The sequence below is a fragment of the Dama dama genome, chromosome 14 (genome assembly GCF_033118175.1).
Source record: "Dama dama isolate Ldn47 chromosome 14, ASM3311817v1, whole genome shotgun sequence".
NCBI lineage: Eukaryota > Metazoa > Chordata > Mammalia > Artiodactyla > Cervidae > Dama > Dama dama.
Window position 1 is genome coordinate 75,348,625 of NC_083694.1, and position 13,309 is coordinate 75,361,933.

A 13,309-nucleotide genomic window follows, 5' to 3' on the forward strand; every position below is an offset into this window, starting at 1 on the left:
TCACCTCTCAGTGAGCCTGTCTGAGGATGTCTGTCAGCTCTTCGTTGGGGCCAGGCTACACGGCCACTGTCACAGCCCCAGGGCCCCCAGGGTCACAGCCCCACTACACCAGCCTGAGACTGGGCAGTGGCTGCCTCTTTTGATTTCAGGGTTCTGGGTCTTTGATGGGATGACCTTTGGGTGGGTGGGGGGGAGCGGGTGGACCGCAACTGGGATGAGCCTGCCTGCCAACTCAGCCAGGCCTTGGTGATGAGCAAAACAGCAAAAAATAGATCTCAGACAAAGACATCATCTCTCCTATTCCTGTCCTCTGCTCTGCTACTCTCCTCAGGGACCCTGGAGGCAGGAGCCTGACTGCCCTCAGGGCCTTCCCGGCCCCGCAGACACCTGCCCTCAGGACTCCAGGCCGCACTGCAGCCTCTCGCCTCCTGTCCTCGCCAGAGAGTGGCCCTGGCAGAAAAGCTGACGAAGCAATTAACAGCCTGGCTGGCTCATGAAACGCCAGCGCTAAGACCCGTTAAACCTTCTCCAGCTGTCGAGGGTACCGCCCGTAGGTCACGTGGGAAGGGCGCTGGGCCTGGCTCCCCGGCAGCCCCGGGCCGGCCACGACCACCATCCCACCTGCCAGGCCCGACCCTCCCCTCTCCTTGCAGTCATCACTCGAACATGTGATCAGCTGCATCTGCTCAGGTTTCTGCCTGAAGGCTCCCATCTCCTGGCGCGGCTCCCAAGGCTGAGTAACTCCCAGGAGGCACCCAAGGATGGGGTGGTGGGGACGGCCAGAGGGAGACGGTGGCGCCATCCTCTCCTCGGGGGGCGCAGAGGACAGAGGGGACCGCACGCGGGCAGGCAGCCTGGCGTGTGTGCGACGCTGGAATGGCACCAGCTGGAACGGGAGGACAGGGGGCAGTGTGGGTGAAGACGGATGAACCAGGGAAGGATTCTGGCAGAGGAGGGCCTTCGCAGGCCTTAAAGAATGGTGCTTGACAGAAAGAAAATGACCCCGCTTCAGGGAAGTTTAAGTGACATCCAAACAGGGCTCAAGGCAACTGGGGGGCCTCGGGTGGGCAGGACCACAGCCCTTGGAGATTTGCTGGCCAGTGCGAGACTCTTCTCTGCAGATGGGACCCAGGCAGGCCCTCCATCCAAAGGCTAAGTCGCCTGGTGCCACGGTGTGGGTGCGTCCTCGGGGCCCAGCTCCTGCGTGAGGTGTGCAGGAACCCCCTCCCTCCCCGTTCCCCTGACCACGGGGCTGGTGGGCTGCCCTAGAACCAGCGTCAGGTCAGCCATGCGCCTCTTGTTGCCTTCCTTCCTCTTTTCCTTTTGGCTGCACTGTGCCACACAGCACGTGGGATCTTAGTCCCCGACCAGGGGTTGAACCTGCGACTCCCGCAGTGGAAGCGCAGATTCCTGACCTCTAAACCGCTGGGAAAGTCCTCACCAGCTGTATTCGCAGAGGCCTGTTTCTCTCTCCTCGCGGGCCCTCCCCTCACCACTCCTCTTGCAGCCTCGGGGGTTTTCTGCTCCTGCCCTCCCTGCCCATCGCCTCAGCAGGGGCTCCTCCAGGCCCCTGGCTGTGGCTGCAGCCCCACCCCACCCTCCGTTCCTCTGGCCTTGGAGTCAGAACAGCCAGGGCGGGCAGGAGGGCCTGGGGTCAGGGGCACGTGGGTGCAGCCACGGTTCACAGTCCTTCACCAAGTACGGCTGAGCTGGGCTCCATCGGTGGACGACAATAGCAGCTCACGTTTCTGCCCGGGAGCTCAGTCCAGGGGAACTGACACCTGATGTAACCCCCCAGTACTCTATGACAGACTGTGACGGTCCAGCCAGACCGCCATCGTCCTGCCCGCTGGTGCTTCCAGGACCTGACCAGGTCTCCCTCCCCTGCGGTCCCAGGGGCACCTCCTCTCTCCGAATGACTGCGGGGCTACTCATCTGCTCCCCCGGCGGCGTGTGCATGCCTACTCAGTCGTGTCTGACTCTTTTGCGGCCCCATGGACTTCTCTTCCGTGGGATTTTCCAGACAAGGACACTGAGGTGGTTGCCATTTCCTCCTCCCAATTTCCCGACCCAGGGATCGCACCTGTGTCTCTTGCGTCTCCTACACTGGCAGAGGGTTCTTTACCACGAGCCCTCCGGGAAGCCCATCTGCTCCCCTGCACACTCTATTTCCCTTCCATCTGTTTTCTACCCAGCAGCCGGAGGGGTCCTTTAGAAACGCACGTCTGCAAGTTCCCTGGTGGTCCAGGGGTTAAGAATCCGCCTGCCGATGCAGGGGACATGGGTTCCGTCCCTGGTTCGGGAAGGTTCCTCATGCTGTGGGACGACTAAACCTGTGCACCCCAGTTACAGAGCCCACGTGTCTAGAGCCCGAGGTCAGCAACAAGAGACGCCACTGCAGCGAGAAGCCTGCTCGCCACAACTAGAGAAACCCCGCGCACAGCAACGGAGACCCAGCACGGCCACATACGTAAAATAAATAAGTAAATATTGAGAACTACCAGCTCACGTCAGATCTCATGATCCCTGCGCTCAGGACACCGCAGCGGCTTGCTGTCTTATTCAGAGCACAAGGCCACTCATCACCACGGCCCGCGGCCCCGGTGATTGATGACCCTCTGCCTGGCTGACAAAATTCCCTCTGCTTCCCTCTGTCCCAACCACTCCAGGCTCACAGCCTTCCAGTTGTAAAAGTGGTATTTAAACCGGAGTCCATCTGATTCAAGCGTTCATACCCTTTCCATTGAGAACAGTATCATCCTCTTTTACCAACGAGAAAACAGATGTTCAACATGTTTAGAGAATCCCTGGCGGTCCAGTGGTTAGGACGCGTGGTCTCACTGCTGTGGACCGGGGTTCAGTCCCTGGTTGGGGAGCCGAGTCCCACCTGCTATGCAACCTATAAACAAATAAATAAGTTTGAGACCAGGCTATGCTTACGTGACTAGGAAATTATATCAGCATTATCCATAGAATTAAATCCTGGGGCAGACCCCACCACTTCTTCTAGAAGATCACAAATGTCCACTAGTGTTGACCAGGTAATAAGGTCATTGGCTGTTCGCTTCTACCACCAGATTCCTCTGGATTTTATCTCTGCCCAGCTTATTGGGCCATAAAGAAGGCTGAGTGCCGGAGAATTGATGCTTCAGGATTGTGGTGCTGGAGAAGACTCTTTAGAGCCCCTTGAACAACAAGGAGATCAAACAATCAGTCAGTCCTAAAGGAAATCAACCCTAAATACTCACTGGAAGGACTGATGCTGAAGCTGAAGCTCCAATATTTGGTCACCTGATGCGAAGAGCCGACTCATTGGAGAAGACCCTGATGCTGGGAAAGACTGAAGGCAGGAGAAGGTAGCAACAGCGGATGAGATGGTCTGATGGCATCACTGACTCTATAGACATGAGTTTGAGAAAACTCCAGGAGATAGTGCTGCAGGGCGTGCAGCAGTCCATGGGGTCGCGAAGAGTCAGACACGACTTAGCAACTGAACAACCACCTCAACAGTCCAACTTGTAGGCTTGGTCTTTTTAGCCTGGGATCATTTTTAACCCATCTCAGAAAGCCAGGAGACGACAATTTTCTTCCTTTAAATGCTCATGCTACCCACCACGTAAGGGCAATTTTTTCATCCCCATAATTTTTGTAAATAAAAAGCCTTCTGGCCCCTGGGAGGCCTGAGCTCACACCTGCCCCCAGCCTCTGCAGAGAGGCTAAGTCCAGGCCGGTCTCAGAGGGTGCCGGCCTTCGCTGCATCATCAGCGGAACCGTCGCCGGGGAGCAGAGGAAAGCGTACCAGGCCCCTGAGGGGCCCACGAGCTCCGAACGCCATGTCCCACCCACACGGTTCAGATCACGCCCGTACAAGAGGGCCCTGGCCTACTTTCTCCCGCGTGGAGATGGGCCCAGGGCTACTTCCTCCAGGGTGGACACCAGGCTGGGACGCGACTGGGCCTCAGGTGGTCAGGCTCCCAGTCCCTGGAGCCAGCACACTAGGGCCCCATCAAGCACGCCTCCAGGAGCACAAACCCGTCACCAGGCAGTAAATTCCTTTTCCGCCATGGGCATTAGTGAGACCCAGCCGGCCGCTGTCAATCTCCCCGGGGCAGGCATCCAACGACCTAGGCTGGCAGGTGCCCCCTCCCCGGATGTGGTCGGTGGGGAGCCCGGGGCGGCCTGGGGGCATTCTCTAGAATTCTCTGCGAGGACAGTGGGAGGCATGAGGGTTTTAGGAAGAGGGAACTGGGGACCTAGGCAAAGGTGCGCCTCTGGGTCCTGAAATCACTTGTGGCTGCTGGCTGGGCGTTTGGAAGGAGCAGCACCAAAGTGTCACTGAGCCAGCAAACCAAAGGCTCAGTGACCTTCCTTCGTGACTGGCACTGGATTATTGCTCTGCTGGAATAGTCTTTGTTTTACGGGTGGTAGGGATTCTCTCTCTCTCTCTCTTTCTTGCTCCTTCCTCGTTTTCTTTCTTTTTCTGTCTTTTCTGGTGCCTAGGAGGAAGATCTGTAGTGGGGACTGGACAGGCTTGTGGGCGAGCAGACCTGGGTCTCTCATTTTATAAATGGAGAAACCCCTGTTTTGAGGGGCAAAGAGGTGTGTCCTCCTGGCTCCCTTCCCAGCCGTGTGGCTGAGTCGTCAGGGCTCCCCAGCCCCAGCGTCTCATGGCGACAGGAACCCCCCGCAGGATAGCTGTGGGCTGAGGTGCCCAAGCCTACAAGAGCCCAGGAGGCGCCTGCCATGAGGTCAGGGCCCTCGGCAACCATCTGGTCAAGGCTGTCACGTCTGCCCGACCGCTCCGTCATCACCTGGACTCTGACAGCAGCCCACATCTCCTGGGATCTTGAACTGTAGGCTTTGGAAAAGAAATCAAGCATTTATTTGGAGCCACGTTTGAGAAGTTAACTGCGTGGGGACCAATTGCAGTAGAAGCATTTGGCGGAGGTTAGGGAGGGGACGTGTGTCTAAAGCGCTGAGACCTCTCAGGCTGGCTCCTCCAGCGTGTGCAGACCGTGCCTGTGTCTCACTGGACGGCCCTCGTAAAGTGCAATTCTCATCCTTATGTAGTGACCTGAGTCCTCTCGGACTCGGTGCTTACTGCCTGCTGCTGCTCTAGTGTCTGTGTTCGAGAACATTTAACTCTTTGCTGGAGTTCCAACACTTTGCATCTCTGATTCGGGTTGGGAGCTGAGCCCCTGATCAATGAAGGGAAGCTGGATTTGCCTGTTGGCTGTGGTTCCCTCTGTGTCCTCTGATGTTAACCAACCCCCCCTCTCCACCCAGGTCTTCCCTGGTGGCTCAGCTGGTAAAGAATCCGCCTGCAATGCAGGAGACCCCAGTTCAGTTCCTGGGTTGGGAAGATCCGCTGGAGAAGGGGACGGCTACCCACTCCAGTATTCTGGCCTGGAGAATCCCATGGACAGAGGAGCCTGGCGGGGTACAGTCCGTGGGGTCGCAAACAGTGGGACCCGACTGAGTGACGTTCACTTTCACTTCACTTTCCTCTCCACGCAGAAGGAGGGGAGTGGATGGCTCGGGGACGATGCGGCAAGGGTGGAGGAAGGAAGTGCCCTCGACTGATCCTGTGCCCGGCCCCCCACCCTCCAGGCCCCACTCTGAGGCTGTGACCAAGCGCTCTTCTCACAGCTGCTGCTGACGTACCTGTGTGATCCTCGTGGCCCCGCCCCATTTGGAGGCCCACCGGTCCTGTCCCCCCAGTTTTCCTGTACAGAGCACAGACGAGGCTCCTGCTTCCCTGCCGTTCAGGCATCATCCTTCCAGGCGGTCCCCCTGTGCCCGCCTGAAACCAAGCAGTGGTGACCAGAAGTGTCTGCACCCCGAATACCCTCTAGGTGGGGGTGGGAGGTGGTCGTTCCCTCAACCAGTGAGGGCCAAGCATACTCTCAACTTAGGAAAGAAGACGATCTCTGCCAGGGGGCTGGGGGTTACATTGCGAACTGGGGAGAGGGCCAGTAAACAAACACAGGGCTCGGTCAGCACAGTGGCCGGAGCGACTTGGCCTTGGAGAGTCAGAGGAGGAGGAGGCGGGCAGAGGCTGCCCACCGCCCCAGGGGGAACCGGAAAGGCAGGCGAGGTGATTAGTGACACCACAGTGCCCATGCCGCTCAGCCACCCGCTGCAGAGGCTCAGAACCAGTGGCTCCCCATCCCTACTGTGGCCGCCAGCGCCGCCTGGGGCAGGGACAGACGCCGTTTACTGCGGCCTGGCCATGCAGCTGAAGCCTCCCAGTTGGACGGGAGCTCTCTGAGGAGGAAGGGGAGCCCGCCCCCACCCCAGGGCAGGTGGTCTCCACTCCGGGCCCCTGGGAGGGTCCCGTCCATGGATCTCTCAGTGGGGTGCTGACAGCCATGTCTCCTCCACGGCTGGGCCCCCGAGGACCCGAGTGCTGGCTGCAGCCTAGCTCCCTGCCCGGCCCTGGGCTGGACCCTGCCCACGGCGTCCTGCTTGGGCACGGCTCCCCCAGGCTGCACCGCAGGTCGGGGATGGGGTTTCAGCCTGATCTTTAGCACCAGCTGCGTGCGGCCAGGCTGCTGGGAATTTGGGGAGCTGGTGCCAGACGGAACACAGCCGACCCCGGGAGGCAGCCCTGCTGCCCTTGGGACCAGAGGCGGGCGGCCTCAGACGATCCCCCCGCCGGGGTCCTGGCCCCAGCTGGGCAGTGGGCATGGGGGTCTGGGGGCAGCCATGACCCCAGTGGGCCTCAGTTTCCCCGGGTCAAGCAGCCCACAGCATCGAGCTCTCCCTGGGGGTGTCTCGGGCTTAGGCACAGGGGTGGGGGTCCCCGTCCCCGCCCTTGGAAGCCCTGGGCTAATGAGGGAGACCCAGCCCCTCCCCTGGGAGTGCCAGTCTACTGGGGAGACAGGTCCTGACTTCAGCATTTCTCCACTCAATTTAGCCAACATTTGACACCCAAGAGTTCTTCCTAAAACACAGCCCTGTCACTTCTCTGCCTGGCAACCTCTCGCGGCTCCTCACCCACTCCAAAACAAATACCAACTTCCTGGCAGGTGCAGAAATCACTATGAGTGCTGGCAGGGGTGGGCCTGCTGGTGAAGGCCCTTCCAGCCCAGAGGCCCCCCCAGGACAGGCGGCGCTCTCCTTTGCCCAGAGGGGACGCGTCCTTGGGGGCGGGGAGGGCACAGGGTAAAGACAGTTCTGATCAGCTGCCAGCCTGGGGGCTGTGGGTGCGGGAGAAACTGCCTGGGTGCAGGGTGGAGGCAGGCATCACGGGCCCTGGGGGACCCCTGGCTAGGGGGGAGGCAGGCCTGAGACGAGTGCAGGCGAGCCCGTGGGGCCACAGGGACTGGATGCTCCATGTGGGGGTCACAGGAGGGCAGGCGGGTCATCCTGCGGACAGGAGAGAGGGTGAATGCAGGGGTCGAGAGGCCGGTGTGCCTGAGCTGGAGCGGACAAGCATGCGGGTCGGGAGTGGGGGAGGGTGTTGGTGGGTGGAGAAATCTCGGCCACCACCAGGAGCTCAGATTCAGGGCAAACAGGCTCTGCACCGCTGGGGGCTCCAAGGGGCCCCAGGGTCTAAGTCAGGAGACTGAGCTGGGCTGCCTCCAGGGCTCCCGAGGCAGGGCCCCCACGATCTCCAGTAGGTCATCCACGTGGTCAGAGAAAATACCGATGGGAGCGAAAGACAAGGGCACATTTTACATCTCCACGCACAGATGGTGTTCACACCCACGCTGCATTACTGGCAGAGCACCAAGGATTAGCCGTTCATCGCCAGTGGTCATCTGTGGTTGGAGCCAGGACGGTGTCTGGCGTGTGAGTCTCTGGGCTACAGGTGCCGAGTGCTCCAATGTAAACATTTAAAATACGCTACTCATGTTTTATTTATTTTTAAGTTTGTATTGGGTGCTAATTAAGTGCTAATTAATGGGGCTTCCCAGTTGGCTCAGTCGTAAAGAATCCGCCTGCAATGCAGGAGACACAGAAGACGGGAGTTCAATTCCTGAGTGAGGAAGATCCCCTGGAGGAGGAAATGGCAACCTACTCAAGTATTCTTGCTGGGAAAACCTCACAGACAGAGGAGCCCACAGGAGACGGACACAACTGGGCAACTGAGCACACAGCCGATTAACAAACATCGCTGTAACAGTTTCAGGTTACTACTCATGTTTTAGCCCTGTTTTATCATTTCTTCCTTGAAAAAAAATACCAGAAGGCTCAAAAATTGCAAACAGCTGGGCCCTTCTCAACTTCTGAGAGGCCCTGGTGTGCCTTTCAATGAGGTTCTCAAGCAAAGAATACAGCTTGGAGGCTGAAAATGTCGACTTTATTATTATTATTATTTTATTTTTTAAAATGTTGACTTATCTAATTTTTAAAAGTCAGAACGTCAGGGGGAGGAGGCTGAGCTGTAACGGGATGAGCCCACCCTCGCTGCCCCAGCCTGGATCACTCTCGAGCCGCGGCCCGAGGGAGCCCTGGGCGACGGCTCTCGGCCCGGCTTCCCTCTCCATGAACCGGCGCGGTGCGTCCACCTGCGGGGCTGTCATGAGGGCAAACGGCGCTCTAGGGTGACAGGGGTGCAGGGGGGGACGGAGGAAAGGCCTTAAGAGGTTCCAATCTCCAGCTGTAAAAAAACAAGCAGCAGGGATGGAAAACACAAGGAACCCAGCAAACAGGACAGGGATGACTTGGGAAAGCTGACTCATCAAGGAGAGCGTTTCGTCATGGAGAGCGTTTCATGATGGAGCAAATGTTGGACCCTGGAGAGGCTCAGGGTATCTGTTGTACGTTGGCCGTGTTCACGTAAAAAAGTGCAGACCGAGTCATCAAAGACTGAAGAGTGTCCCACCAGAAGCGAGCTTGTCTTGTTGCTGCTGGAGGCTCTGGAAGGTTCTGTCGGCCCCGAGCCCCGGGAGGCCCCACCTGCCCCAGGAGACGGGCCCGCGGAGGTCTGGCCCTCCAGGAAGCCAGGGTCTGCAGGCCCTTTCTCAGGAGAGCGTGGGCCCGGGCTCGTCCGAGGCTGAAAGCTGCCTTTCAAGCATGAAATTACCCTCAGGGCTGAGGGCTTCATTCCTGGGAGGCCACAGGGGTTCATTACAAGCAGGAGGTGAGAAAGACGTGAACTGAGCCTGACCGGTGGCGGGGCTGGAGCTGGGGGGGTGGTGGGGGGCACGGACAGCTGTGTGCCAGGGTGGGGGTGGGTGCGGACGGGTCCGGAGAGCAGCTGGGGGTTGGAGGGAGGCGGGGGGCAGGGGTGTGTGCCCTCGAGCTCTCAGCTGTGCCTCCCCGAGGAAGGAGTGGTGGAGTGGAGCCCTGGGTCTGACCCCAGCCCATACATGGGCCCACATCCCGCAGTCGTCTCCGCAGGGCCACGGGCAGCTGTTTCATTTCTGCAGAGTCCCATCTTTTGGTGTCGCTGTGACGTATGTACGTGGGCACGTGTGTACAGGTCTTCAGTCAGAAGCCTGCCCAGCACATTCGCCTGCACCCCAGGCCAGCAGAGAGGCGATCCTAACCCAACCCGCACAGAGAGGTCATGGCCTCTGAGCTCAAGTGCTCCCCCGCATCGGAGGAAGTCACCCGGCCTCCATATCCATGGGCCTCACCCCGGGAACCCACTCAGGCAGCAGGTCACAGGACTCCAGAAGGTTCCAGAGATCATCCCAGTCGCCCCAAGCCATGGGGAGCAAGAGGGGTCCCGTGCGGACCTGAGCTCTTTGTCCTGTGGGGACAGGAGAGCGATAGTAAGCCGGACTGTGTCTTCACCCAGAGTCACCCAGGGGGAGAAAACAGCACAGCCCCCACCCAGGGTGCTTCTTGGGGGTGGGGAGCCTTCCTCTAACCAAGGGCCCCGGGGGCTTGAGCCTCCATCCCTCAGGAGGGCCGGGAAGGCCATGCCCAGGGAAGGGTGTAAGATTTCCCTGGCTCGCTGGGAAAGGTCCTGGAGGACGGTCAGAACACCCCACATGGGCTTGCGTGGTAGCCAGCGAATATGTCGGAGGGGCCGGGCTGGGGGCTAGGCGACCCCGTTTGCGCCCTTTTCTCACCTTCTGTCATCACAGAGGCCCACGCCAGTGCTGGCCCAGGACGGGGGATGCAGGAAGTCTCACCTCCGTGGTGTGCGTGGCCGACCTGGCTGCACATCATGTTCCTTTGACAGAGGACACGGGACGCGGGATGGAGGGGAGAGGACGCGTGAGAGACGTGGGCCCATCTCCTCAGAGTCCAGACATCTCAACTGTGGCCAGTGCAGAGCGGACCGGCTCGTCTGAGCAGGCCTGGGGGCTGCCTCGGGCTCTGGGGAGACTACAAGCTACCCGCACTAGCCCAAACGATGCAGCACTGGGAACACACAACCCGTGTGTGTGTACACATGCACACACACACCGCCCCCGAGTGTGAGAGGTCAGACACCTGCCCCGGGAGTACACACACAGTGAGGCCCGGGCCACGGTGTGCCAGGGGCGTGTGCCACACCCTGCCCTCCCCTGAGAGGACCCTCGGCCCCTTGGCCTTCCACTTTGTCTGGGTCTGCGATCAAGCCTTGCTTACTGGATGCGACAAACTGGTTCCCTGTCCTCAAGGAACGAGCGGGGGTTGCCCCCTAGCAGACGGAGTAGCCCTGTGCCCCGGCTCCTTCTGGGCCCGCCTGCCCCCCCAAAGGAAACCTGTTACCAGCCCCCCACCTCGATTCCCACCTTCCATCCGCACGTTCTGACACCCGGCCGTCTGCCCTGCCTGCTTCAGCCCCCAGCCCGGCGGGCGGAGCCGGCTCTCCCGCCTCAGGGAGCTCACCACCGCCTGGGAGGCCTCCTGCTGCAGACCCCCGGGGTCTCGCCCTGCCCCTGCCCCCCTTAGGGGTTACACCCTCTGGTCTGTCTGGGGATGGGACTAGCTCCCCAAGGCTGGGTCTGCGTGGCGCCACTTCTGATGCTGATTCCCAAGAGGGCAGTGGCTTTGGGTGTCTGCGTGACTTATGGTGTCAAGGGTCCCCAGGGGTCAGCTTAGTGGAAAAATTAAGGCCCTGGATGATGAGAAGGCACCCGCTAACAGGATCACATAAGCGAGGCAGGCTTGAGCAAGCCAATCTGGTTGAGAGCTTAATGCTCTGCGCAGAGTTGGATGAGCCCATGTCACAGGACCCTTCCATCTCTGACCTCCCGGGAGGCGAGGGCGGGAACCCCGGGGGGGCCCTGCCCTGCCAAGCCTGGGCTGGAGGAGGAGGAGGAGGGAGGCGGGCTGAGTGGGAGGGGCGCGGGCAGCGGGAGTCCGCAGTGACCTACATCTGTCCCGGCGCCACCGGCCACCGGCAGTCCATTCAGAGCCTCCGGCAGCAGCTGGACGTGGGGAGGCGGGAGCGGCCGGGAGGCCGGAGGCCGGCTGTGCACCCAGGTCAGTGGGCCCTGCACATCTGGCTGCCCACTGGGGCGGGGGCGGAGAAGGAGAGGCTGGGATCCCGTCGCCCTTCTCTGCTCAGGAAGGGCAGGCAGGGGGCAGGGACCCCAGGGCCCCCTGGGCGGTACATCCCCTCCGATGGCTGGGGACGCTTGGAGGACGGATCTACTGCAAGTCTTCAGAGGTGGTTCCGTCCCTGGCTGGGACTCTCCAGGCGCTGCTCAGCTGGCAACGCCGACCAGCTTAAACACTCTGAGCAGCTGTCCAGAATAAGGACCTCCGGTCTGGAACTCAGCACATCTTGATTAATAACACGGTCAAACAGGGAGAAGAGCCCTTGGTGTCTCTCCCTGCCCTGACTCCTACGCGTGGAGAAGCTGAGAAGCTAGAGGCAGCAGGAAGGGGAGGGCTGGATGAAGCTGGTGGGGCAGGGGCGGAGGGCTGAGGGCCTGGGGGAGACCCGCAGATGTTCCCAGGGACTCAAGCTGCCGTCTGGTGCAGAGAGTTAAAATTCTTCTCCAAAGTGGGAGAAAGCTTGGAGCAGAGCGTCTCCTCCCCAACGCCCCCTCCCCTCCATGAGGACCACAACCTGGTCTCCAACCAAACAGATCTCTCGCCCTTCGCCTTTGACCTTGTCTCGGATCTGGTTTACTCCTGAAGAGGCCAAGGTCGGGAGGGCAAGCTGGCCAACGTGGGCCCCCTGAGTCCCCGTGCGGGCTCGGCTGCTCTCCCGTCTCAGCTGGGGTCTGGAGGCGGGAGGCTGGAGGGACAGACGCGGGAGGATTATGCTTCTTGGCGTGTGACGAAAGGCTGAGTAAGTAACCGAGAGCCGCCCGAGGGTGATGGAGACACAAGGTGAAGATGCTGACTAAGACGTCCGCGCTCACTGCACCAGGGTGGAGGCGGCGGGCAGGCTCGGGGTGGTGGTCCTGGGCATGGGTGGGACGGAGCCCCCCACACCCACCCCTCCGCCGTGGCCAGCTGGGTTCCCCTCCGTCCCCCTCGCCCGCCCCGGCGACTCCCCGCGGAGCGGCGGCTGTGGCCTGTGACCGCCCCAGAACGCGGCTGGCGCACTGCGGCATTCCAGCGCGCTGGGGCGCGGCGGGCAGTGGGGGGGACGCCCCGGGCCGGGGTGCCAGCGGGTGGGCAGTTGTGAAATGGAGGCTCCTCGCTCAGAGGATGGAATGTGCCTTGTCATGTGATTCTATATTGAGGGCTCTTTGGGCAGGAGATGGAATCTCCAAAATGGAACCCTTGGCCACGGGCCAACCGCGCTGAGGGTGGGACTGCTGGGAAATTCTTTCAAGGCACCCCCTCCCCGGTCCACTCACGGCCGTCCTAACGGCGCTCAGCCCAGCCCAGCCCCAGGCCCCCTGCCCTCTCCTGGCCGCCCACCCCATTGGCCTCAATGGACGGCAGTCGGATGCCATTGAGTGGGAGTCAGAGGGGTGCTGCTGGTGGTGGAGGGGGTCTGGGAGGCACTCTTGCCCACCTGATGTTATAACTCACTGGCTTTGGAGGGGGTGGATGGATTTATGGGGATCCGGATGTCCCGGGCTAGAAGACCTTACGGGCAGCCCAGGGATCCTTGCCCGCAGGCCTGGCGATCTGGATTCCAGATTGGGTGGGGTGGGAGCTGGAGGGCTCCAGGCCCTGCTCAAGCCCATCGGGGCTGGTGGAGGGGCCCACAGTCCCAGAGGATGCCGCTGGAGAGTTCTCATCCCCAGTCAAGGGGTCAGGCCGGGAACAGCTGGGAGACCCTGAGGTCTGGAGTTTGCTTTCCTGACTTCAGGGTGGCCGTGTCCCGCCCTCTGAGCGTCCTTTGGGCCCAGGGCCCCACCGTCACGCCAGGCCTCCAGCACAGCTTGTAGCTCATCCGCGGTTTCCTTTCCCTGGGTGAGATTCCAAGCAGGCAGCGCCCTACCCTCCC